The following is a 24,719-nucleotide window of genomic DNA, read 5'->3' as shown; positions in this document are numbered from 1 at the left end:
CTTCTGCAAAAAATTTTATGGAGGGAGATTTTCTATAGGCATATAATTTGAAGTAGGCCTACTTATATTGAAGTATCCTACCCTCCTATAAAACTTGTTGCAGAAGACCGCAGGATTCTGAAATTGGATATTTGGAAAGGGACACATGCTAGTTCTTAAGTGAAGTCTTAACCTGACTACGGTAGTCTAAGATTTGAACTATGGAATTTTAATTTGTTCATGTTTTCGGCAGCCTATAACTCCGAAAGGAAAGCATTTGTGCACCTAGGTTGGTCTATACTTTTTGTCTTACCTTGGTGTTGGAAATCATCTCCCAAACGTTGTCGGTGTTGTTTTGAAACACCCTGTATATAGATTACAAAATGCAATATTGATGTTGGCCCCGCGTAGCGTAGTCACAAACACTCTCGCTTTCGGTGCGAGCGGTCCCGGGTTAGATTCACGGTGGGGTCACTCGGTCGAAAAAGTGTAACACGCTTTTTCAGGCCCGCCACCCTGAATGAGATTTTCCTGGGTTTTCCTCATTCACACCAGGCAAATGCTGGGGTGATACCTAACTTATAGGTCCCAGGCCGCTTCCTTCCTTCCTTTTCCCCGGATTGTGTGCTCGCCGAGGGACGTCATCCCTCAAATCGTAACGGGCTAAATGGCTTTAGATGCCCAAAGCCCAGAAATGTAAATCCTCAATCCCTCCCGCAATTATGATGTTACTCGTTATTGAATTTTTAATGAAGTCGTAGGATATTTGAAAAATTAAGACTTCTTTGTTTCGTCTGTTAAACAAACAAGTACCGGTATAAAAAGTCTCATAGGAAGGCCCGAATTTATATGTCTAAAATAATCTAAAGATATACAACACAAATATGCACTAAATGTTTGAAAATATGGATTATAAATAAAATAATATGCACTTAAAAAACTTCTTATTTATTTCAGATTTACTTGTTTACAATGTTCATTGTGTGTTGAATGAATTTGCAGAATATAAAATACTACTAAAAGTTTTTCAAGATTGTCTGGTTTCGACCCTCGTATAGACTATAATCTCTAAAAGTAAGTCAATAGTCCGAAAGTGACCTCTCAACATAACTGATGTGATTGGACAATATTTGTTCAGTGGCATAGAAAGTTCGGAAAATTAATCTCTCAAAGGTTTACTGATTTCTTACCACGTATAGATTGATTGACTTGATTTTACTCTAGGCGGACGTACCTTGAGTTTCCAAATGCTCAACGTTTATTTCAACAAATGTCAAAAAGTGTACCTGAGCGAAATTAATATCTTTGATAGTCTAGTATAAATTTTAATGTTACTAAAGAACATTTCCTTTTTTTAAAAAAAAAATCTACCGGGACCATGCGAACGTAACTCCAAACTCTAACCAGGGGCGGATCCAGGGCGGACTTCTGGGGGGGTGGGAGTGGGGGTTGTAATACTGCTACTTAGAACTACTTTTAAGAGTTCCAAACTCTGGGATGGATTTTATTTATATATAAAATAAAGAAGTTTCCTCTTCTGGAGTAGGGGGGAATTGCCCCGCTCGCCCCTCTGGATCCGCCCCTAATTCTAACCACTGGACTACTGTGTCCACCAAGTTTGCCCTTACTTTCCCTTAATATACCTTAGAGATTGTCTCTATGTATAGTTTTGTCAAGTGTCAATTTTAAGTCCTGCTTTATAGGTATGTCAATTTAAAACAATTTTAATTCTTACATTCGTATTATGTATTATTGGCAAGTCTGAAGAAAACTTGCAAATCGAGGAACGAACAAGTTTACTGTAGCCTCGGTTAGATCTACAGCCGTTTAAATATAAATTTATGCAAGCCAACACACTAAGCCTTGAGCGCTTGAGAGAGGATATTACAAGCCTGGAATGCTATCATATTAGGGGAAGATTTTAAATATTTTAAAAGATGAAATTAATAAAAATCAAGCCACGAAAATACCTATTCATTTCAAAGATAAAAGTTTGAGTTTTCGTCTTTTACCTCCTTCTACTTGTACAACACCTAAGTTATAAAGGAAGCTCTGAAGCACGACCGGACCACCATGCATATGCTAACCATTTAGCCACGAGTGAGCTCTTAGTTATTGCTAGCACTCGGTGAAGTTTACTGTCCCTTTCTTAGTACCCAGGCTAAGTGACACGAGAACCTACGATTTATGGTTAAATCTGAACTACTGCTGCAATGCGTTCAATGCTTTCCTACCGGGAATCGAGTCCGGGACCACGTGCACCAAAGACGCGCTCTTATTCACTTGCCTAGCGGGGAAGAGCTTAAGTGCCTCTTAGTGTACTTAATGTTTCTAATTACACACTTTAAGTTGATGGTGTCAATATTTTTTCTTCGTTTGCTTTCCGTGGTTTCTATATTAATTTTCAAAACTGTTTTCTAAGTTCTAAAAAGAAGACACGGTTGATTTTTCCCTTGTCCACTTAACAAGAACACCTTTGCAACAGGGTTCTTTTATCTAATTCCGAAAGATCTGTTGAAGGGGAAAGTTGAAAAAAGAAAGATGTCTCCCTCAGAAACGGTTTAGCCCAAAAGTCCCACCCGCTGCGGTAGAGGTGGCCACTTTTGTATGATTTACAAAGTGACCCCTTATGATCCTCGTGTAATCTTTTGCACCCCACCATTTTCCCAGATGACCAAAAGACTTGGTGTGCAACAAACCGTGGTTTGGCCACTTCATACGCGTAGAATAGAATGAAAAGGACGGCTAAATAATAACACAAGGGAAAATACCTTAGCGGAATAGAAAAAAGAAAGTAAAAACAATTTTGTGAACAGAATTGCCAACACTCACAGTCAAAAATATTGTTAATTTCTTATTAAAATTTTTCTAGCAGAGTATTTTTTTAAAAGTGATGTTGGACTTATTCTATTACCCCTATTCTATGAATATATTTATGTAAAGGACAGAGGCGACGTTGGTAGATTAACTTTAGTGTCTCAACGGAAATTGAATACGGAACATTCTGATTCAAACTCAGAAGTAAGAATTAATTAAATATATCTAATTTGCTTGATACTTAAGTGGGTAACATTTTCTTTCACTTAGACTGATTTTGACTAAAACTTTACATATATGTTCAGTCAAAATATTCCAGGCAATGTTTCAAGTGATTCTTAACATTTTCCCTCAGACGATGCAACCGTCTTCCGTATGCTAGTAATAGCAAGCATTTAAAAATAAATCAATTTTAAAATCCTATTAGTTGGCTAGCTTCAAGCTAGCTGCATACTAAATAAATAAGATATCTTCACAACACTCCAGTTGAATATTATATCCATGAATATTTAAAGTAAGTCACAACCCGTTATACAGTGTTATATCCTGGGTTGTATAACATAAAGGGTACTGACATTTATACTTGCTATTTTCCTCTCTTTTTCTTTCGGAATGCCTAACTCTGTATATTTCAAAAGTCTGGTATCAAAACACACAAATCCAACACACCAGAGGGCTGCTGTGGAGGACAAATGCCGTGTGAGTGGGTTTTCTCGGGGTTCTCCCGTTTCATTCCGCTTTCTTTATTTTAGTATTTCTTTCATTTTTTATTATCACCGTCTCCTTTAGCGTAGCCGACATAACTGTGGGATGTAAGACTTAATGATTTCATATCATTTCATTTTCCAATTAACACCAGAGATGTTCATTTTGCATGAGCTGCATTTGACCTCCCGTTCGCCAAAGTTAATGGGACTCGCGCTCATTAACCTTAATTGAATTCGTGCTCGATAACTTTGGGATTTGCGAATTACTTATTTTAATAAGACTTCCGCTTATTAATTCTAACGGATCTCGAACATACTAACGTTAATGGACTTACGCTCACTAACATTAATTGGATTTGCACATGGGTATCCTTAATGAAACTTGTGCTCGTTAATGTCAATGGACTCACGTCGGTTTCACTATCCATTCACGCTCGCGATCTTTAGTGGCACTACTCGTGCTCATTAATTTAAATAAAATTGAAGCATGCCCTCAGTCGAACCTCGCGTTCAATCATTTAGATTGAGATTGGTAGAGCACTAAACGGCGTGACAAACATCTTGCCATTTGAAGGCGGCGCTCCAAGTTCCCTTTAAATGCTGCTAGCAAATGAGAGGCCAGCGGTATTGCCACGTTTATTTTGTACACATCCACGTCTATCCCTTGTCACCTGATTTCGCTGTAGTTTGTCAGCTTAACCATAGCCACACCCCTTTACTACTTGGCAACGTCGAGCCATAGCTTGCGTTTTATTCGTTCAGCTGAGTTACAATCTCCCAATTATTAGACTCTCATAGTTTTTGAGGTGTTAAGTAGTCTAAAAAGTATTGAGTTTTTGCGCACGAAATGGCGTTAGTATCTCAAATCTTAGGGTATGTGAGTCGTAGCAGGTCAGATCTAATGGCATCTGACAGCTCACTGTTGAAGTTAATGGACGTCTAAGAAAAACGTGTTGGAGTACCTCAGAGATATTGCGTCAAATTTTATTTATTTATTTTTTTTTTAAAAAAAAAAGCGTAAATACTGCCATTAAGAAATTGTGACGAAAATTTTCAAAATGAAATCGAGAAAAATGAAAATGAGAAAATCGTTTCGAGTTGAATTTACCCTCCCGTTCAGCAACGAGACTATATGAGACGTGGATCTACTGATTAACGTGGAATCCGAACCACAAAGGCGCGTACGCCAACCGCTTAGCCACGGAGGAGCTCAGAAATTCGTTTCGAGAATTGAGACGATAAGAGAAATAAATCTTCTAGCATTGAGATGATACAAGACTTCTACAGCATTTACGAGATGAGAAGAGATTATTTCTCGTCTCGTCTTGTTTCATCTCGTAGGCAACAGGGGATATAAACAGTAGAACTCCACAACTACTTCTTGTTGAATTTTGGCCGCCAATGAGCAGAATGACCTCGATGCGTTCCTTCTGGGTCATACTCATCTTCATCTACCTGGAAAGAAAGATGAAAATAAAGAAACTTACTTTTATTATTATTAAGTTTTAAGTTGGCTTATAATTGAGAAAGAAATAAAACTAAAAAAAAAAAAAAAAAAAAAAAAAAACGCAAACACACTGAAAAATCTATACTAACAATATTGTAAACATCTCAAGTAAAAGTATAGTTTCGTCCGTTTTATTATAGACTTTCTGGTGTTATTACTAATGAAGAACTTTAGCTGATCACACGATTTATTGTTTGTATTTCTATATATGAGGTCAGTAGATCGATTCTGATTGTGAATGTTTCTGGCTTTCAGACCAGAGTTCATTGCATCTAGGGGCGGATGCAGGAGGGCGATCGGGGCAATTGCCCCCCCCCCTCAGAAGAGGAAACATTCTTATTTTTTTAAATATAAATATAACCCATCCCAGAGTTTGGAGCTCTAAGTAGCAATATTACAACCCACCGCCCCCCAAGAAGTCCGTCCTGGATCCGCCCCTGACTACACCTGAAATTAAGTAGCGAGGCTCACAGCAAATAAGTTCAACTAACTGATGGATGACGTACGAATGCTCTTTTACAATGAGCAAAGGAGGGAAGACGAGGACGAGAAAATGAAGTGTTGTCAGTGTACGCACACTCATGGACCCATAAATAATAAGAATGCAGAACAGTCGACTATACGATCGATGTCATTTTTGCCTGTCAACACTTGTTTTTTTTTTTTTTTTAAATCAATGTCAGGTTACCTGACAGCTCCTTCCCTGTCCGTGTGGTTTACTGAGAAGAGAAACAGGAAACTGTGACGTCAGATAGCATACAGTTAGAAAGATTGTAATAGAGGACAGAATATAAAATTAGAGAGGGCATTTTCCTTTGAGATAACTTACAACAGGAGAAACTATTTCCTGGGATCATGTGTCCTCCAGCCTAATCTGATTCTTTGCCAGATTTAATATGGTAAATTGTGTCAACATTCAAAATTAAGAGCTCCTACTATAGAAAGTATTAAAACTTCACCATTATCTGATAAACTACTGTGATTTGGAAGGTTGATCTTCAAATAGTACTCCTGCTCTTCATACAATTATTTTCAGTACACTGATCACTACTTGTTACTTTCTTCTCCTCCTTCTTGTTTTTCTTCTTTATTTTTAGTTTATCGTTTGACGATTAGCCTCTGAGACAAAAGGAGACGATGATGATGATAGTGAACAAAGTGGTGGAATAATGAAAATGGGAGTAAACGGGGAGAATCCCGAGGAAATCCATGTGCACATTGTATGTCCATTACAAAGTCCACTTGGTGGAGCTGGGTTCCAACTACAGACCATATGCGCCAAAGGTGACCGCGCTACCACGGAGTCACCATAGCCCACTATTTCTTACTGAGTCATTTGTCATTAATAAAACAATTAACATCAATGGTTAGTGAGTGTACTTTACATCACAGAGCAACTGCCCAAGGTCAGGGAAATTGCGTCTGAGTGAAACTATTTATTTTGAAGAGTCTGGAAAACCTGAAGTGACACTACTGGAAATGTCATTGTCCATTAATGAGTATCCTATAAAATACTTCTGCTGTATGTTAGTAAACGTTTGGCCATTAGGTCGTTAACGGAGATTTTTGACAACGTAATTTTCAATTAAATGATCATTCTTTTGTTGTTGATAGGGGCAATTTTTAAAAAAAATCTCTTTCGTTTCCGAAAGAAAAGATAATTCACTGAATGCAATTATGAGCGTTTTGCTAATTGTTCATGTATGTATTTACGTTCTGTGACTATTTTTGTTAATTGAACATTTAATGTTTAAAATAATAATAATAATAATAATAATAATAATAATAATAATAATAATAATAATAATAATAATAATAATAATAATAATAATAATAATAATAATAATAATAATAATGATGATGATGATAATAATAGAAAAGGCTTACTTGGAATTTTCTCGGAATTTATCTCTATAAAATGCTTATCTGAAATGTGAGGATTACAGACAAAACTCAGGGTGGTCACCACACAATCGCCAAATTTTAATTTTTCTGAATTGGGTGCTCACATTTCAGGACTTACAAGATAAATCACAAACCTTTCACGTTCTATTTTTAGTTTAATAGATCAAATAGACCAATAGTTCCCAAACATGGTGTTTTCCAGCAAGGAAGCCGATTTCTCTGCAAATTTGGGAGGGGACCCATTCAGATGCAGAAAGCATATAGGCCTATGAGGATTTTCAAGACAAACTGCATTCAAATTATGCCAAATATTATAAATTTATATATACAATGAGAAGGCTCACATGAGCTTTGGGGGAAGCCGGTCTCCATCGGGCCACTCGGCCCCCCAGGATCGGCGCCCTTGTTTTCCAGTGAGGATCGTGAAAAACTATCAAGGGGGTACAGATTACTGAAATAAAATGAAGTATTAAATTATTTTTGAGTGTCAAATTCGTTTACCAATATTGGTCAAATGACAGAGACAGAAAAATATGAAATAATGAGAATTATTTAAAAAAAAAAATTCGAGAATATTTTGCTTGGAAAGCTAGAAAATGACTCAACTGCATTGTAATTTATTTAAAAAGCTCAATTTACATAGACACTTCCCACATATCTTGAAAACGCAAAACGGCGGCTAGGGATGCGCACGAGACGAGTCGAGACAGGATTTTGCTGACAAAATTCGAGTCGAAACATGACTCTTCCAATAGTAAAATTTACATTTTTCGAGTCGAGACAACACGTTTACAGCACATTTTCGAGACGAGACAGCCACAAATCTTGTCTCGTGCGCATCCCTAAGGCGGAACGGTGGCTCAGTGGTAAAGCACTTACCTCTGGTGCGTGGGAGCCCCTGGTTCGATTCCTAGACAAGTAAGTTTGTAGTGGACAACATCGTGTCCGTGGGTTTTCTCGGGAGTACTCCAGTTTCCTCCCACATTCTCATTCCACCAATTTTTCCATTATCATTCATTTGTCCTTAGGCTAATGTCCATGGGAAGTTAAATTGAAAGATTCCATGTAATTTGGAAACGCCAAATCATGGCGTCGAACTGCGCAAATTATTTAATGGTAATTCTACAAAATTACAACCTCTTGTTAATATAAATTATTTTATTATATCACACACAGCTAAAAAAAAAAAAAAAAAAAAAAAACTTGTTCGAGTGATTGTTATCACAGCTTCAAAGATGGTATCGTGTAAATAAATAAATTTATATTCATTGATAAAGCTCACTTTAGATTACCTAATTTTTGTTTTTCATGGCATAAAAATACCGTTTCGAAATGAATTTCAACCCAATAATGCACTGGGTGCTGAGCACTCATTAAAGTTTCAAATTGATACTTGATCCCTGGAGCACCCATGTGGTCTGCGTCTATGGATTTCTATACTCTGCAGTCCATAACTAGGTTCCAGAATTTCCAGAGTAAAGAAAGAGCGACTACATGAAAATTTATAGTGTAATTAATCGTAGTTATACATTAGCTTCCTGCTGAATAAATAGCAGTTACAATAATTTAGTAAATAACAGGTCAATACTCACCAAAATGACTAATAAATAGACCCTACTGTCAAGGGCGCCGATTTCTCTGTAAATTGGGGGGGGGGCATTCAGATGCACAAGGCATAAATATGAGGATTTTAAGACAAATTGCATTGAAATTATGCCAAATATTGTATATTCATAAATACAATGGGGGCCCCACATGAGCTTTGGGGGGCCTCGACCCCCCAGGATCGGCGCCCTTGCCTACTGTATTTTTTTAAAGTATCGCATGACTAATGTTATCTTATGTTTTGGACAAAAATAGATATATTTGGAGTTTTGTACAACTTTCTGGGGAACACGTGAAGTAAATCCGGAACTGTACTGGCTAAACCGGACGACTGGGAGCCCTATCCTTGATGCATCCTCCACCACCCAAAAAGTGACACATTTTATTGCATTACGTTGCGATTTGACCTTCATTTCCTTCACCCTTTCTTAAAATATGGCATTGGTCTAAATGCACCATTTTTCTTAATCTATGTATATTAGAGCTTCTTCGTATCTAAGCGGTTAGCGTACGTACTTTTGCCATGAAGGACCCGAGTTCGATTCCGGGTGGGAATTCATGTGATTCAGATCATACGTTAAGCTGTAGGTTCACACCTCATATAGCCTCGCTGCTGAAACGGGCGCTAAACTAAAATAAAATCTTATGTAAATTATACGGATTTATATAAACTTTTAATTGTTGTAAATGTTTCACTATCTCTTGCTCCAATCCCCTCAGGTCAGTGCGAGAAACAAGAGATTCAAGAGGTTGGGGGAGGTAAATTTAGTTCAGTTACCATTCATGACTGCCCATTTTTTGAATATGCTAGTATATGAGGATTTATCTTTAAAAAATAAGTTTCAGTAGGACCGAAGTTTGTCACAGGAAGTTTGAACCCCCTAGCAACTCCCAGCTATGAACCTGAACTCCCTAAAATTCAATGACACAGTTTATGTCATTATATAACTTTTTATGCCCCCCTCTCAACCGGAACTACTTGTGTAGCTGGTAATTTTATATTATAACGTATATGTCTTGCAAACGCATAGTGAGAGTTAATTCTCTGTTGCTACCAGGCTACTGGGGAGGAGAGTATAGTTTCAACTTTTCGAAAATAAATGCTATTTGTGAAGAACTCATTGTATTGTCGAAGTTTGTGATGGAGTTGGCACAACTGTTTCTTCAGCTAAGAGATCACGACTGTCAAAGGTATAACGTTTCGGATGACCAACTTCCAAGGTGGCGCTGTTTGTCCAAGAATATTATATACTTTTTTTTTTTCCGAGTTGAGAAGATCTCAAGAAGGACGGTACTGGAAGCCTGCCCGCTGTCAGTTATCTTCTTCTAGAAGTTAAAAGGCAAGAAAAAGAGAAAAGGAAACAAAAAAGAAGAAAAAGAAAGTCTATGGACAACACAATACAAGAGGAGAGAAACCTATCCAACCTTATTCTGATTCTTGACTTGGGTTTACTTCACGCGAAAGACATCAACCAAGTGACACAAAAACCAAACGACAGCTCGTATTATCACGTTTATTGAGTCCCACAGGTCAGCCCCAATGAATGCCATTTTGCTCAGAGGAGAAAAAAGTAAGGTGTTTCGGAGGTGTGATAGTCGTCGGTACGAGAAGAATGAGTTGAAAAAGAAAATTGGGTTTTGAAAGAGTCATGTTGACTTTTTTTAAAAAAACTTTTGCACCCCAACTATGTTGTTTAAAGAACTTGAACAAGGGGTATTTGACTCGTTTTTCACTATTTGAAAAATAAAAGAAGATCACTTGGAGCTTTTTTTCCCTTTCTTTTCTGTCTTTCTTCAGAAGAGTGGAGAACGAAGAAGCTTTTGAGTTATGGTAGAATAACTTTTTGATCGACAACCTTCTCTTATGGTACTCCGTAACACTGCTTTGGAAGACTATTTCTAACCTACTTTGTGTGCGTGAACACAATAGTACCCAGAAGACAGAGCTTATAAAGAATGGCAGCCTTCTGGTTATGAGTGGCCTCTTTTAAAAATTATCTTGACACTATACTAATAGAAAAATAACGCTTGATAGAACTTTCGTAATACCTAAAAAGTAAGCATGACTGCCAAACATCCCATGGAAATAGAAAATGCACCGTATTATCACAGCAATTTTCGATATAATCACCAAGACCACCCTCAGAAGGCGTTCTTCTGTAAACAACGCCTTTTGGCCTTTTTTTTTTTTTTTTTTTTTTTGGACAACGTTCCTCTGTAGATGTCAGACTTCTTGGTTTTAATTGACATAAAAGGATGGATTATTACTTTTAGTTTTCTTTCTGAAAAACGTTTGGGAAAAGAAGCCAAACTAAAAGAGACCCAGCATGAGGAGCCAGTACTATACCTCGAAGTACGCTGGACAGAAAAAATATTTTTTTAAATAGAGAATCACACTATTTTCCATTGAATGAAAGTGTTGCATTAATTATTGATAGATATATGATTACATAAATGTTTATTAGGTAAACCTTCTGTCTCTTTTATTGAAGTGTAGTATCCTTAAATGTGTGATTAAGAACATGAGTAGCGTATTTGTAGAAAATTAAGCAGATAAATTCTATTAAGTCGAAGAAAACATATAGCTCGTGTTGAAAAGTTGCTTCATCATCATTAGTATACTTCAAGAAAACTGAAAAAGCAAATGCAAGGGAAGTTGGGTCAATGTCTAGTTGAAGGGGCCTACCCCCTTTTTCTTTTCGAAAAAAAAAAGATTACAATTTTGCTAATTTCTGTTGATAACGAGATACTTTGTATCGGCTCATAATTACATATATCTTGGGCAGAAAGTGCTTTTACACAAGCACTATACCTGTTATAATGTTAATTAAAAATAATAAAAGAAGAATGTTTTAATATATAAGAAATATACATTATTGTCTAGTTGGTTGCTATGTCGTTGTTTATATATACTCAGTTAACATGTTTGATTGCAAGTCGGTTTGTGTGACTATACATTAAAAGGGAATCAAAGAATAAATTATTTAATATTTATCATGGACTTGTAATTTCAGTAGAAAAGTTGAGCATACTAGTGAATATAACTTCAGAAGATATTTTAAGGTGAAAACGATTATCACCACTGAAGATATAACTGAACCAGGGTTAACGACTACCTTTGGTGAGTCGTTGTAAAATTTTTGGTTTACCTCACCCGGGATTCTCGTAAATTCATATCCCGAAGTCTAAAGTAAGGGTGAATTTACCTTAGTAAGAAGGTTCATGAATACGAACTCAACTATTCTTAGAAGTGGTAGAGTAATTACAAGAAAAATCATGATTGGTGAGACAGTAGAGAATGAAACTGTTGATGATGCTAACAACGGGCAGAATATAGCTCCTATTGCACCCGGAATGTTGACATTAGAAGACAGAATTCTACTAGCATTACAGCGACAGGAACAACGACTAGAAAAAAAATTAACTCAGATGTCCAAAGAGTTAAAACAAACGGTACAGCAAAAATCCGAAGAATTGAATGGACGACTAGAAACACAGTATGAAGAATTGGGTAGACGATTAGAACAAAAGTCCGAAGAAGCGAAACAATCTGTAATACAAGCTGTGACAGATATCACGTTACAATTCGACGAGAAGTTAAAAAGATTATCTGAAGATTGCAAGGATAATTACAATCATGTAATCCAAGAAGTTAATATTGTAAAAAAAGATTTTGAAGTAATCGAATCTTCTGTTCGTCAGCAAAAGATTCAGGTGACAGATAATTCTAACCAAATACGTGCAAATACACAATTGATATCTACCTTACAGGAGGAAATTAGGACGTTACAGATTAAAGACAACGCATACAACAACAACATGGTTAATGATCGTTTGGAGTTCCCTCATTCACAAGAGATGACCTCGCATTCTCCCGAAGCAGATCGACAAGGACCTTGCGTTATCTCTTCTTCAAGTAACCCATCCGAAGAGGATATTATTTTGGAAAGAATTCAACCAAGGAATACATATGGGCGGAAAAGAGATGGTGGAACCATACATAACGCAGTAGGTAGAAATTTTCACTCAACACGAACACGAAACGGTGAAAGAAATGTAAAGTTAAGTGTAAAAATGAGCGAAATACGTGCTATGAGTAAGTTTAGTGGTAGATGTAATGAAAATGCTACTTCTTTCCTAGAAAAATTTCAGGACGAATGCAGTATAATGTGTATAGATAAATCTCAATATATGAAACTAATCCCTCATTTATTACTTCCACCGTGTTCTTTATGGTTTAAAGCGGTACGGGAACACGTCAACACATATGAAGAATTCAAGGCAGCGCTGATTGCAAATTATGAGAATGACTTTCTACTTGCAAACAGAGACGCTACGATTAGAAATCAACCATTTAATCCTCGCTTGCACAAATCTGTTGTTGATTTTGTTGTGAATACGTATAATGAATTAAAAATCGTAAATCCACTACAATCTGAATCTAGAGTGATCGCATCTATTCGAAATCTACTACCGTTTAAATTACAACAAATCCTGTTTTCTACGCAATGCATGAGTTTTAATCATCTATTAATGCTTGTTCAATGTTATGAAACTCAATACCAGGCACAGAATCATCAAGCAGGAATAGGCAAAATTAAAAACAATTCAGATAACTTTAGATCAGTACCAGTCCGGAATCTAAATATCCGTAATGTAGACGATACGGAACATAACCTAAATCGAGTAAATTTAAACAATCAGAACAATCAGAATAGGCAAAGATATGATGGGAACACACCTAACCTAACTAATCGTCACAATAATTATGTCAGACCATTTAACCAAAGTAGATTCAAAAACAGACGAAATACATGGCAAAATTCTAGAAATACTGTAAACCCTAGTGATAGACGTAATCGTAGTTTAAGAGATGGCACTTCGTATCAAAATCAAAACAATGACGCAATTCATGTACAGAATAATAATGCGGAACATAATCATGATTGTGCAGTACAATGTACTTTATTGGAAGCATATACAAGTACGAATCTAAACTGATTGCAGTTGATGTGGTAGGGGTTAAACCCATATCAGCTATTGATTCTTATGAATATTTATGTGTGAAAATAAATTTAAGTTCTTCTTTTCGTTCACTTGAACATAGATTATTATATCTACTATACGGGAAGATGTTAATGTTGTTACTAATTAAAAACAAAGATTATTTATATTATATTGATTTATGTTGAAACTTTATTGTCAAAGATTATATTCAGTAGAAGGTTCATTCTATTAAGCTAATTATCCGACGACTGTACTCATGTGTCACCTTATATGATACTTGGATAAGATTCTTTTGTATCATGACGCCTTGTTGATATGATGTATACTTTAAAATACCATCTTACGTAATTGTTATATAATGCGCCCTGGAAAGAGCAAACATTTTTTTTAACATGACCGTTTTTAATGATGAATGAAATCGTTGATCATTGTAATTTGTGTTTTAAAATGTAATTATCTCTTACGCTTTTGATTTCGCATCCTTCGTTGATTGTATTAGTAAGCGACGACATTTTTAATGATAAAAGATGAATAATAATGGAATAAAAGTTTTATTATAAATGTATTTATATGAAGGAAACTTAATGAAGTTATATATGAAGGGCGATCAAAATGTAGAGAACACAATTATTATCATGTCATTATTATAAACGGATCAGTGGTTCTTAAATATAAAAGTCAAGCTCCCTTGTAACTTTCATATTTAGTCCCTTTATCGGGCGACATTTTATATAACGAGATACTTTGTATCGGCTCATAATTACATATATCTTGGGCAGAAAGTGCTTTTACACAAGCACTATACCTGTTATAATGTTAATTAAAAATAATAAAAGAAGAATGTTTTAATATATAAGAAATATACATTATTGTCTAGTTGGTTGCTATGTCGTTGTTTATATATACTCAGTTAACATGTTTGATTGCAAGTCGGTTTGTGTGACTATACATTAAAAGGGAATCAAAGAATAAATTATTTAATATTCATCATGGACTTGTAATTTCAGTAGAAAAGTTGAGCATACTAGTGAATATAACTTCAGAAGATATTTTAAGGTGAAAACGATTATCGCCACTGAAGATATAACTGAACCAGGGTTAACGACTACCTTTGGTGAGTCGTTGTAATATTAGGTTAGGTTAGGGCTAAGTACTTGCATCATTGTATTCACATTCTTTTATGTGTGTGTTCCGGTAAGTATATCTAGTCTCGACAGAATTTCGCATTTCTCATTTCTACAACATGTACTTTATTCTATTCTTAAATGAGAATACGTTTCTCTTACTTCAACTGAAGGGTGTGGGGCAAGAACATGGTAACCCACAATTTTACTATTTTAAGAAATTAGAGGTTTCCTGCTGCACAATTCATTTTCAAAGTCGGAAAGCTGATTTTTCACATAAGACTATACATGTAGGACTAAACGGACACGGTTAAACGAAGCGGTATGCGTTGCTCTCTATCGGGTGCTGCAAAATGCAACAATTGCAAAATTGTGGGTTACCATGTTCTTGCCTCACTCTCTTCAACTCATTTCTTCTGTAAATCTTTTTTTTTTTTTAACCTGCTTTAGGCCCTCTTCATCTTAACATAGCCCTTAAGTTGTAATACTTATAGTGAGAGTAGTATTTAGATTTGAGCGCAGATTAACATCAGAGGTCATGTAGTAATATAGATACGCCATTTAAAAAATGTTTCAAATCTTAGTGAAAGTAAAAAGTAGACTTTGGGGTTTGACTTATCCGTCTGGTTTGTATCCGTCCGTGAGACAAAAAAAATCTCAAGAACTCAGTGCCGTGCCGTGGAAAATGAGCGCCCGGGGCGAGAGTACACGACGGCACCCCCATACATATGTGCAGGCCCGCAACTAGAGGGGGCTAGGGGGGCCTGGGCACCCCTAAACTTTTCGTGGACCTTCCAGACCTCAACACACAAACAAAAAAAAAACAACAAAATTTAGATGTGCAAGAGAATTTTTAATGACTTGCCCCCCTAACATTCATGGTCCCCCCAAACCTCTGTGGCTGATTGCGGGCCTGCATGTGAGTAAGGTCGAAAGAGCAGCCGTGAAGCGCCTCCATAGTTGGCACGAAGCGTAAGAAAATTTTCAAAAATAAACCCTGCTTTTCCTTGATTTTGAACACTTTTTATTACTTTTCTCTTTTCATTTTATAAGTCTATATGTGCAGATGCATTTTTCTAATATGAATAACATTATAGAACCACTTCCTAAAGCAGGAAAAAGATTTAAGTACCAGGTAATATTCCAAGTAATTTTTCATCTCTCTTTTTTTGTTCCTTATTTTCTTTTACCTCCCGAATTTTTCGCCCCTTTACTTAGACGCCCGGGGCCGTCGCCCGCTCGCCCCCCCCCCTACGGCTGGCACTGCAAGAACTACTTAATAGATCACTATCAATTTTCACCAAGATGTACAGAGTCAAAAGTTAGGAATCTAGTTAGTCGATGGAGGCAATATTCAAACCGGAAGTGTTAGAAATAAACCACTTCCGGTTTTAATGTTGATCATCATAGAGCAAAAAATTGTAATAGCGAGAAGCAATTTCATGCAATTGATTAAGCATCCCAAGAATACATTTGATCTCCATCCTGAACTCTCTACTAAAGCCGGAAATGATACAAATCCACTACAACTTCCGGTTTTAATAGTGCTCGATTCTAGATTAGATACCATCTCTTTTAACCCTCTATTCAAATCAGAAGAGGGGGGCACGGTGGCTCAGTGGTAGAGCGTTCACCTCTGCTGCTTGGGATCCCTGGTTCATCCCAGCTCGCGCCAAGTGAACTTTGCGGTGGACAAACACCGTGTGTGTGGGTTTTCTCGGGGTTCTCCCGTTTCTTCCCGTCTCCTTTAGCCTAGCTGGCATAACCTTGGGACGTAAAACTCAAAGATTTCATTTCATTTTTTTTTTTCCAAATCAGAAGAGACAGAAATCTACCATTTCCGGTTGTAACGTTGATCATGACAGAGTAAATTCAGTAATAGCGAAAAGGGATTTTCTGCAATCAAATAAGCGTCCCAAAATATATTTAATTTTCACTGTAATATCTCTACTAAAATTAGAAATTTTGGAAATTTCCTATCACTTCCGGCTTCAATATTAATTGAGAAAATTCCACACCATACAAAGTAAACTCCTTCACATAATATACTGTATATATACACTACCAAGGGCGGATCTAAGGGGGGCTACGGGGCTATAGCCCTCCCCCCTTGACGCTCAGGTTTACACTGGATAAAATGGGCTTCAATTCAGCTTTACACTGGATAAAACGGCAAATTATGGTTTAGCCCCTCCCTTGATCATATCCTGGATCCGCCACTGTACACTACTACCTATTTATAACATAAAAGTGCATCAAGTATACTTTAATCAGTATTCTATAGTCCGCGGCAACCGAACTGGCCTATGACCTTCAGCGCTGCTCTCATGTCAACCAATCAGCTGCAGCGACGTTGCCAGCGCATTGAACCGGAAGACTTAACTTCCTGACCTTAAACATTATCTACGAGTTCTAGAATATACGTACTATTCTGAGGATACTAGTAAAAATCATGATTCTAGCTTTATTTGTTCATATTTTACGGTCATTTTATTTTTCTGTAATTTCTTATTGCAGGTTATTTCTTCATTATGAAAATTTATTTTGCCAATGAGAAATAGTTTAAATCAATTAATTTTGTGAATCGCTTCTAACTTGAGGTTTGCGTTATGCGTACCGTACTATTATATCATAATTATATAAGTTCTAATTAAGGTATTAAAGTATCCAGACAATGAAATTTACAATTTTATACTGTGATCCAAACTGTTTAATGTGTGGGAGTATGTCCTCCTGGCGCAGAACAGTTCAATGACACTAACCTGACACATTATTAAAAAAAAAAAAAAAAACATATTATTATAAGTAAAGGTTATAGGAGCAGTCCCTAAACTTTGTCTTCCATTCCCGGCGGGAGCTCATGTGGTTCGGATTCTATGTTAATCAGTAGGTCCCGTCTCTTATAGCCTCGCTGCTGAAAGGGACGTTAAACTCAAAATCATCTCAATCAACTAATAAACTTTGTACCGCGAAACACTGGATCATCGCAAAATATTAGTTAATGTGATTAACACTTTTCATAAACAACATTTGCACTGGAATACCGGTTCTCGGGAGATCAGCGAAGTCAAGATGCAAGATGATGTCGGCTTTTGTCCTCAACAGATGGTGTTGGTCCACCCAGCATCGTGAGGACAACTGGGAAGCTACTTGAAAGATATAAGTAGTGAACTTTGATCTAGAAAGCTAGAACGCTAATATTAAGTCTTCATCCCGGCGAAATTAAAATACCACTAATTTTATAGTAATTATGTGATATCTTCAAATAGATAAAAGATAATCGAAATGTGGAACAAGAGCGCCCTAGGCAATATTATTTTACATGAGAAACCGTTATCACTTATCTGCTTTCGATTTCGAGCCATTTTGAAAATCGGCAATTATTTTCGCGTTTCTAAACGGCTGAAAACGGAAAGCTACTAGGTGACTTGTGGTAACGGTACCTCATGCAAAATAATATTGTCTAGGCTGATCTTGTTCCATATTTCAATTATCTTTTATCTATTTGAAGATATCACATAATTACTGTAAAATTAGCGGTATTTTAATTTCGCCGGGATGAAGACTCTTAACGGCGAAGGGAGCTGATGTTCTGAACACACGCAACACCAAAAGGCATGAGTGCTACAAATCAGTTGATAGATCTTGGCCCCTTACGGACTGTTGCGCCAGAAGTTTAGCTTTTAACTTCAAAGAGTTGTTTTTAGTGCGTTTAAATTATTCGAATATTCGTTATTCGAATAACTTTTCTTCTATTATTCAAATATTCGAATATCCGAATATTTATTTGCAATATACAAAGTTATTCCTTAACCAAAAAATTATTCGAATAATTATTCAAAAAACGAATTTTGTTCGAATATTCAAGTAACGAATATTGGAAGAATCTTTTATACTATAATCGAATAATGAATTATTCGAATTTTTCGAAGAACTCATTATCCAATATTCGAATTTTAACAGCCTTACCCTGGAACAAAAGTGAAAACCCCCTTTTTGCCAAGCAACTAAGTGACGTAAAAAGACGTAAAGAAAATAAATCTCACATCAAAACAGATTTTTATTTTCTTTTTGATCCTATGGTCTTGGTTGTTGGCCTAGCACAAGCGGTATGGAAGCTCAGTATTTAAGACAGCAGACTACTAAATATTTTTCAAAAGCTAATAATGTTTCTTTTGCCCGTTTTTCGTAAGTGAAGAGAGATAATGAAACGTAACCTACCATAATAATAGATAATGTTATTCTACACCCGAAAATACGAATAAGAAGAATTTTCAGTGTTGCCATCCATAGAAACTACAATGTGACCAAAATTTGAATTACCCAAAAATCTAGGTTAAGGCAGCGATTATAAAAATGAACTCAATGCTAATTGATGACTTATCATGTTGTCTTTGTTCCTGCCTTGTTGTCCTTGTTAGCTACTTTTTAAAATAATATTGTATTTTTTTTTGTAATAATTTATTTATATTGTAATAACTTATGTAATGTATTACAAAATAAATACAAATATTATTTAAAAAGCAGTTAACAAGGAACAAAGACAACATGAAAAGTCATCAATTACCGTTGAGTTCATTTTTCTAGTCGTTGCCTTAACCTAAATTTTTGGGTAATTCAAATTCTTGTTACACTGTAGTTTCTATGGATGGCAACATTTAAAATTCTTCCGACTCGTATTTTCGGGTGTAGAAGAACATTATCTATTACTGAGGTAAGTTACATTTCATTATCACTTTTCACTTACGAAAAACCGGCAGAAGAAAAATTGTTAGCTTTTGAAAAATATTTAGTAGTATACCCCTTAAGGAGAGAAACTAAGGAAATGATAAATCGAGTGTACTCTTTAAAAAAAAAAAAAAAAAAAAAAAAAAGATTCGGTGGAATCTGAAAGTGATGGCGAGCGACTCAAGGCATTGATCGCAACGAAGAAATACCACCATTCAATACGTAAGTGCAGTTTTATTTATATTTCATGAAATAAAATTATGTTCTTAATTCGGGCCGCTATAGCCTTCAGTGGTAAAAGGGCTCACCTGGTGTGTGGAATCCCTGGCTCGATTCCAGGTCTCACCTAGTGGGATTTATGGTGGACAAACACCGTGTGCGTGGGTTTTCTCGTGGATCCCCCTTTCCTCCCACTTTCTTCATTCCACCAAATTGTTCAGTAATATCATCACTCCCATAGACTCTGTAAGTAAACATGGAACGCTAAACTACTACTACTACTACTACTACTACTACTACTACTACTACTACTACTACTACTACTACTACTACTACTACTACTACTACTAATAATAATAATAATAATAATAATAATAATAATAATAAAGTCAACTCCTGTGTTTATGGCCTGTAGGGTAAAGCAAACAGATAATGACAATGGAAGAATTAGTATAATTAAAATAATGGGAGGAAATGGAAAAATCTCGAAAAAACCCACGAATATGTTTCTACCACAAGCTTATGATGTTAGCATTAGAGGTCACAGAGCTCTATCACTGAACTACCGTGTATTCCGTATTAATATTTTATGAATTGGTGCATAACATGAAATTGTTTTCTTTTGTGAGATTTTCTTTGTCTCGGAACAAAGAAAATAAAAATAATAAATTGTAGGGCATTGACCTTCGGTTTAAGAGGTTGTAAGTTCAATCCTCGCATGGAGTTGAATATGATTATAAACAATGTATCCCTGAAACCACTGCAATACACAAACTAATCTAAAGTATTTTTTACATTCATTTGCTTGTCTCGTGAAGAATGTTGTTTAATATGTCACACGACCATGTTGCCATTTAAAATAAACAAGTTGATTCCAATATGGCGGCCTCAAGATGGCAGACGACAACCTTAACCACGTCATAATGTTTCCCACTCCCACCAACATTGATCCCAATTGACTTCGGATCGACTGCATTTACAGTTTCTCAAATATTTAGCCCGGTTCAGACTTTTGACCACGCCCTGTATAACTCCGAAACTGTCCACCTTTTAAGCACAGGTCCATATGAACTTTTTTTCTTCTATTGATGTGAGAACATTGTGACACATTTTGTAACACCCTGTATATCTCAAACTAAGCTTTCAAGCACCAAGGGAAAGATGTGTGGAAAGCTATTCCGAACAATATGAGCTTTCAAAGAATATGAACTCATGAAACCATATAGCCACAAAGAAGCTTAATATAACTATGAGATTGATGCTCAATTTAACAATGAACTAGATTAAATTTACCGGTAGCCCTCTCCGCTGGTTTAATGGATAGCGTGTGCTCCATTTGAGGATGTGGACCAATTCGATTTCCAGTGAATAGTTGGATTTGATTTGAATTATTAATTTTAGCGTCTGTTTTAGCAGCAAGGCTGTATGAGACGTGGACCTACTGCTCAACGTGGTATACGAACCACATGAGCTCCCGCAGGAAAGCGCTGAACGGATTACGATGGTTCAGATTCTCCCTTAAACTATAGGTCCACTTCCGATATAACCTCGATACTGAAAATGTAAGCTAACCTTCAACAAACAAACGGGAAAAGGTATGGTTGACCAGGGGTATTTATATTAGGTGGTACAGCAGCGTAGGAATGAATGAGCTAAGACTTGGTTATGCACAGAAATTATCTAAAAACCTGAATCACAGACTGAAAGATTAAAATTCCGGCTATATTGCTCCATTTTGCTCTTTTGTCTCGTGGTCCTTGATTCACACTCAAAATCATATTGCCTAGCCTAGCTTTTCCTTTTCGTTTTTTTCTGCGAAACTGCAGGAATTGTGTCAGCTTGCCTGCTATTGAGGTTACGGAGATCGTTGTGGATAACTCCCTCCCCACTTTTTTCTTTGCCTTCCCACCTACATAGAGACATCTGTCGTCCCAACGAGGAACTCGCTATTTAACAAGAAAGGCGCGATAATATCACACAAACCATCTAAAGGTTTGGTAAGGGCAAAAAGGTGGAAAATTAACTTTCCCTCAATCAGCTCTTTTTCAGAAATACAAAACCGCAATTTCAGCTGTTCTTAGTAGAATAAACAACTTATATTTGTATACACAGTAGGTTAACGATACAGGACGTTTCTCAGCTATTTTCATGATTATGTTGTTATTGAGATTGAAAAAAACCAGGTTGATAAATTATATCTTTCATTTTGATAGAGTGGCTGGAATCAATTGGAGAACTGATGAATTCTGAAGAACAGCACCATGGGAGCTCATATAGTTGCCTCTATGAGGGTGAAAGGTAGGAAGGAGGATTTTCGCTGGTACCCTATTTTATAGAACTTACGTAACTCTTTTTTTACACTATTCTGCGGTACCGAATTTGCTATTTCATAGTTATTAACTCAATAAATACATAAATAAATAAATAGTTGAATATGAAATTATCTCACAGACGAACTGTGAAGAATTCTACTTATTATAAAATACAAATAAATATTTATAATAACCAGGGCCCGGATCTTGTTGACATGTCAACTTTTTTCTGTTACGCATATGACAAGGCAAGTTCAAATAAAAACGTTATCCATCAACTCTTGGTTCTAAAAATATATTTTTTTAGTCAACTTTTGGTCACTTTTTGCCGTTTTGAAGTTTCAGGTCAATTTTTAATATTTTAAGGTGACTTTTAGGTCACTTATGGTCATTTTATTCTTTTTCTTCTACACGAGGAAATCTTAAAATAAAAACTGTTTACGGATTTAAAAACACGAAGTTAAATGATCTTTTTTCCTGCTTCCTGATTGTTAGGGTGGAAAACTGCATTCCTAACAAGTCAATGAACATTAAGCTGTAGCTGGTTGACGAGGGCTGGGGGTTCGTAAGTGGTCAAAGCAGATGGTTGTAAGTTGTTTACTACAAAGGATATGACTACGTGAATAAGTAAAAATTATTCTTTAAATGCGCTTCCTAGTTTCAACTCGAGAGTCAATTTGATGCTTTGAGTATGTACAATGCCGAGGCCTAAGCCATCTACAGCTTTTCATTTAAGACAGATTGTTTCTGAATTTGGTGAGGATGTTTTTAGTACTGATAGCACAATAGTTCTGCAAGGTATGTGAAGAAAAGTGGCAGCAGAGGAAAGATACAATATGCTAAAGCATATCAGAAGCGAAAAATATTTACGTGCAGTTGAAAACAAACATAAAGCCAAGTGTTCGCAGTTGTTACCTGTGGAGAGTGCTTCGAGTAGTAAAGGCAAATCTTCAGTTTCCAAAAGAGTTGTGTGAAGTTTTTGTGTCTTCCAATATTCCTCTTTGGAAACTCAAGAATGTGAAATTGCTGGATTTTCTAGAACGCCATACAAGTTGTTCCATTCCAGACGAAACGAATCTTAGGAAAAATTACATGCCAGTGTAACGAGGACACAATAAGAAAAATAAGAGAGGAACTTTGGACACAGAAAATTTTTGTTTCTATAGACAGACTAGTGATGTGGAGGAACGTTATATAGTCAATATTATTATTGGGACAATGAAAGCCGACGAACCTAGCAAAATATTTTTGTTAACTGATGAAGTGTTGGAATCTGTCAAACAATTTACAATATGTAGACTTTTCGATAGATCGATATCCCTACTTTGGCCTGAAGGTGTCCAATATGGTCATGTTTTTTTTTTTTTTTTTTTTTTTTTTTGTAACAGATGCTGCTTCGAATATAATTAAGGCTGCTAATTCAATTAAATCGTAAAAATGTTTACAGTTATGTAATGCAATGCTGAATAAGGTATGAGCTAAATTTTCTGACGATTACAAAGTTCCTGAGTTAGTTTGTTGTATCACAGCTTATAAAATGTTTATATGATGCTTAACTGGATATAGGCCTATATATCTTTAATTCAAATATGAAATGCTTAGCTATTTACTAAATTGGTCAAAGTTTAATTTTAATATTATTGCTTTTTCAAAACCAAAGACACAAATGGTCAATGGAGTGCAACTAACTGAAACAAAACTTTTGAAAGTGAGCGAGAAATGGTAATTAAAATTCAATAGATATTGAAAAAAATGTCAATGTTTGAACGAAGTAAAACGTTTAAAAAAACTGCAAGATTTAAGGTCAACTTTTTTGAATTTTAGGGTCATTTTACAGGAATTCTAGTGTCATTTTATAGATCACTTTTTAGAAAATTTTAGGTCAACAAAATCCGGGCCCTGATAATAACATTCAAAGTATTTTTATGAAATTTTAGACGTCCATATCAGTTTCTGAGCTTCGAGCCACCTCTTAACGCGGTTTAGGATATGCATTTTAATCAAGTGACAGTTCGAGGTAAGCATGTTGAAAAAATTCATTTCAAATGATTCTGCCATTTTTTTTTCTTGACGATGTAACAGATAAACTCTATTTCATTTACTACTAGCACAAGGCGAAAATTTTCCAGTGGCCAGGTAGCCACTGGCGACTAGAAATTTAGAGCTGGCGACCAGTGATCAGTAGGAATCGTTCCTATCTACTCAGAGCTGCACAGTTTCTGTGTCGCACGAAAATACGTAATTGTCACTGAGTGAGAGAAAAGAGGGAATGTGACGTCTTCACAACGGTCTTTATGCCCTGATGTAATCTCTTTCTTTGTCAAACCAAAGACCGTGTGGGGGAGGCAGACCGACCTCTCATAATTTGTACGTGAGAAATACTGGCGACCATCTTTTGGATTGGCGAGTGCGTCTGACTGAAATTTTGCACCCTGTACTAGCACAAATACTACTAGTCGATTATACTAGCAGAAATTCCTATATTTCGAACGATTAGAATGAAGTTTAATAGACATAAAGATGGAATTTTGAATGTTATAGAAATGACCTCCTTTACCTCCTTCAGAAGAGGAATTTTCGAGAATGCTGAAACATGTAACTTAATGTACGTTGAAACATGCTGAAACATACTGAAACATGTAACTTAATGTACGTTGAAACATGCTGAAACATACTGAAACATGTAACTTAATGTACGTTGAAACATGCTGAAACATACTGAAACATGTAACTTAATGTACGTTGAAACATAATGAAACATACTGAAACATGTAACTTAATGTATGTTGAAACATACTGAAACGTGTAA

General features: G+C 36.0%; 1 long non-coding RNA gene across 1 annotated transcript in view; it reads right to left on the bottom strand.

Moving 5' to 3' along the window:
- Window positions 1-251: 251 nt before the first annotated feature.
- Window positions 252-24,719, bottom strand: part of LOC145666902 (uncharacterized) — a 104,201-nt gene continuing 79,733 nt past the window's right edge. The window contains exon 2 of the long non-coding RNA XR_014127837.1: window positions 252-4,958. This is a non-coding gene — a long non-coding RNA (uncharacterized LOC145666902). The remainder of the gene's footprint in view (window positions 4,959-24,719) is intronic.

The sequence above is a fragment of the Thermobia domestica genome, chromosome 12, assembly GCF_964235325.1.
Source record: "Thermobia domestica chromosome 12, izTheDome1.hap1.1, whole genome shotgun sequence".
Lineage (NCBI taxonomy): Eukaryota > Metazoa > Arthropoda > Insecta > Zygentoma > Lepismatidae > Thermobia > Thermobia domestica.
Note: the sequence above shows the minus strand (reverse complement) of the source record. Positions and strands in the feature narration are given on the sequence as shown.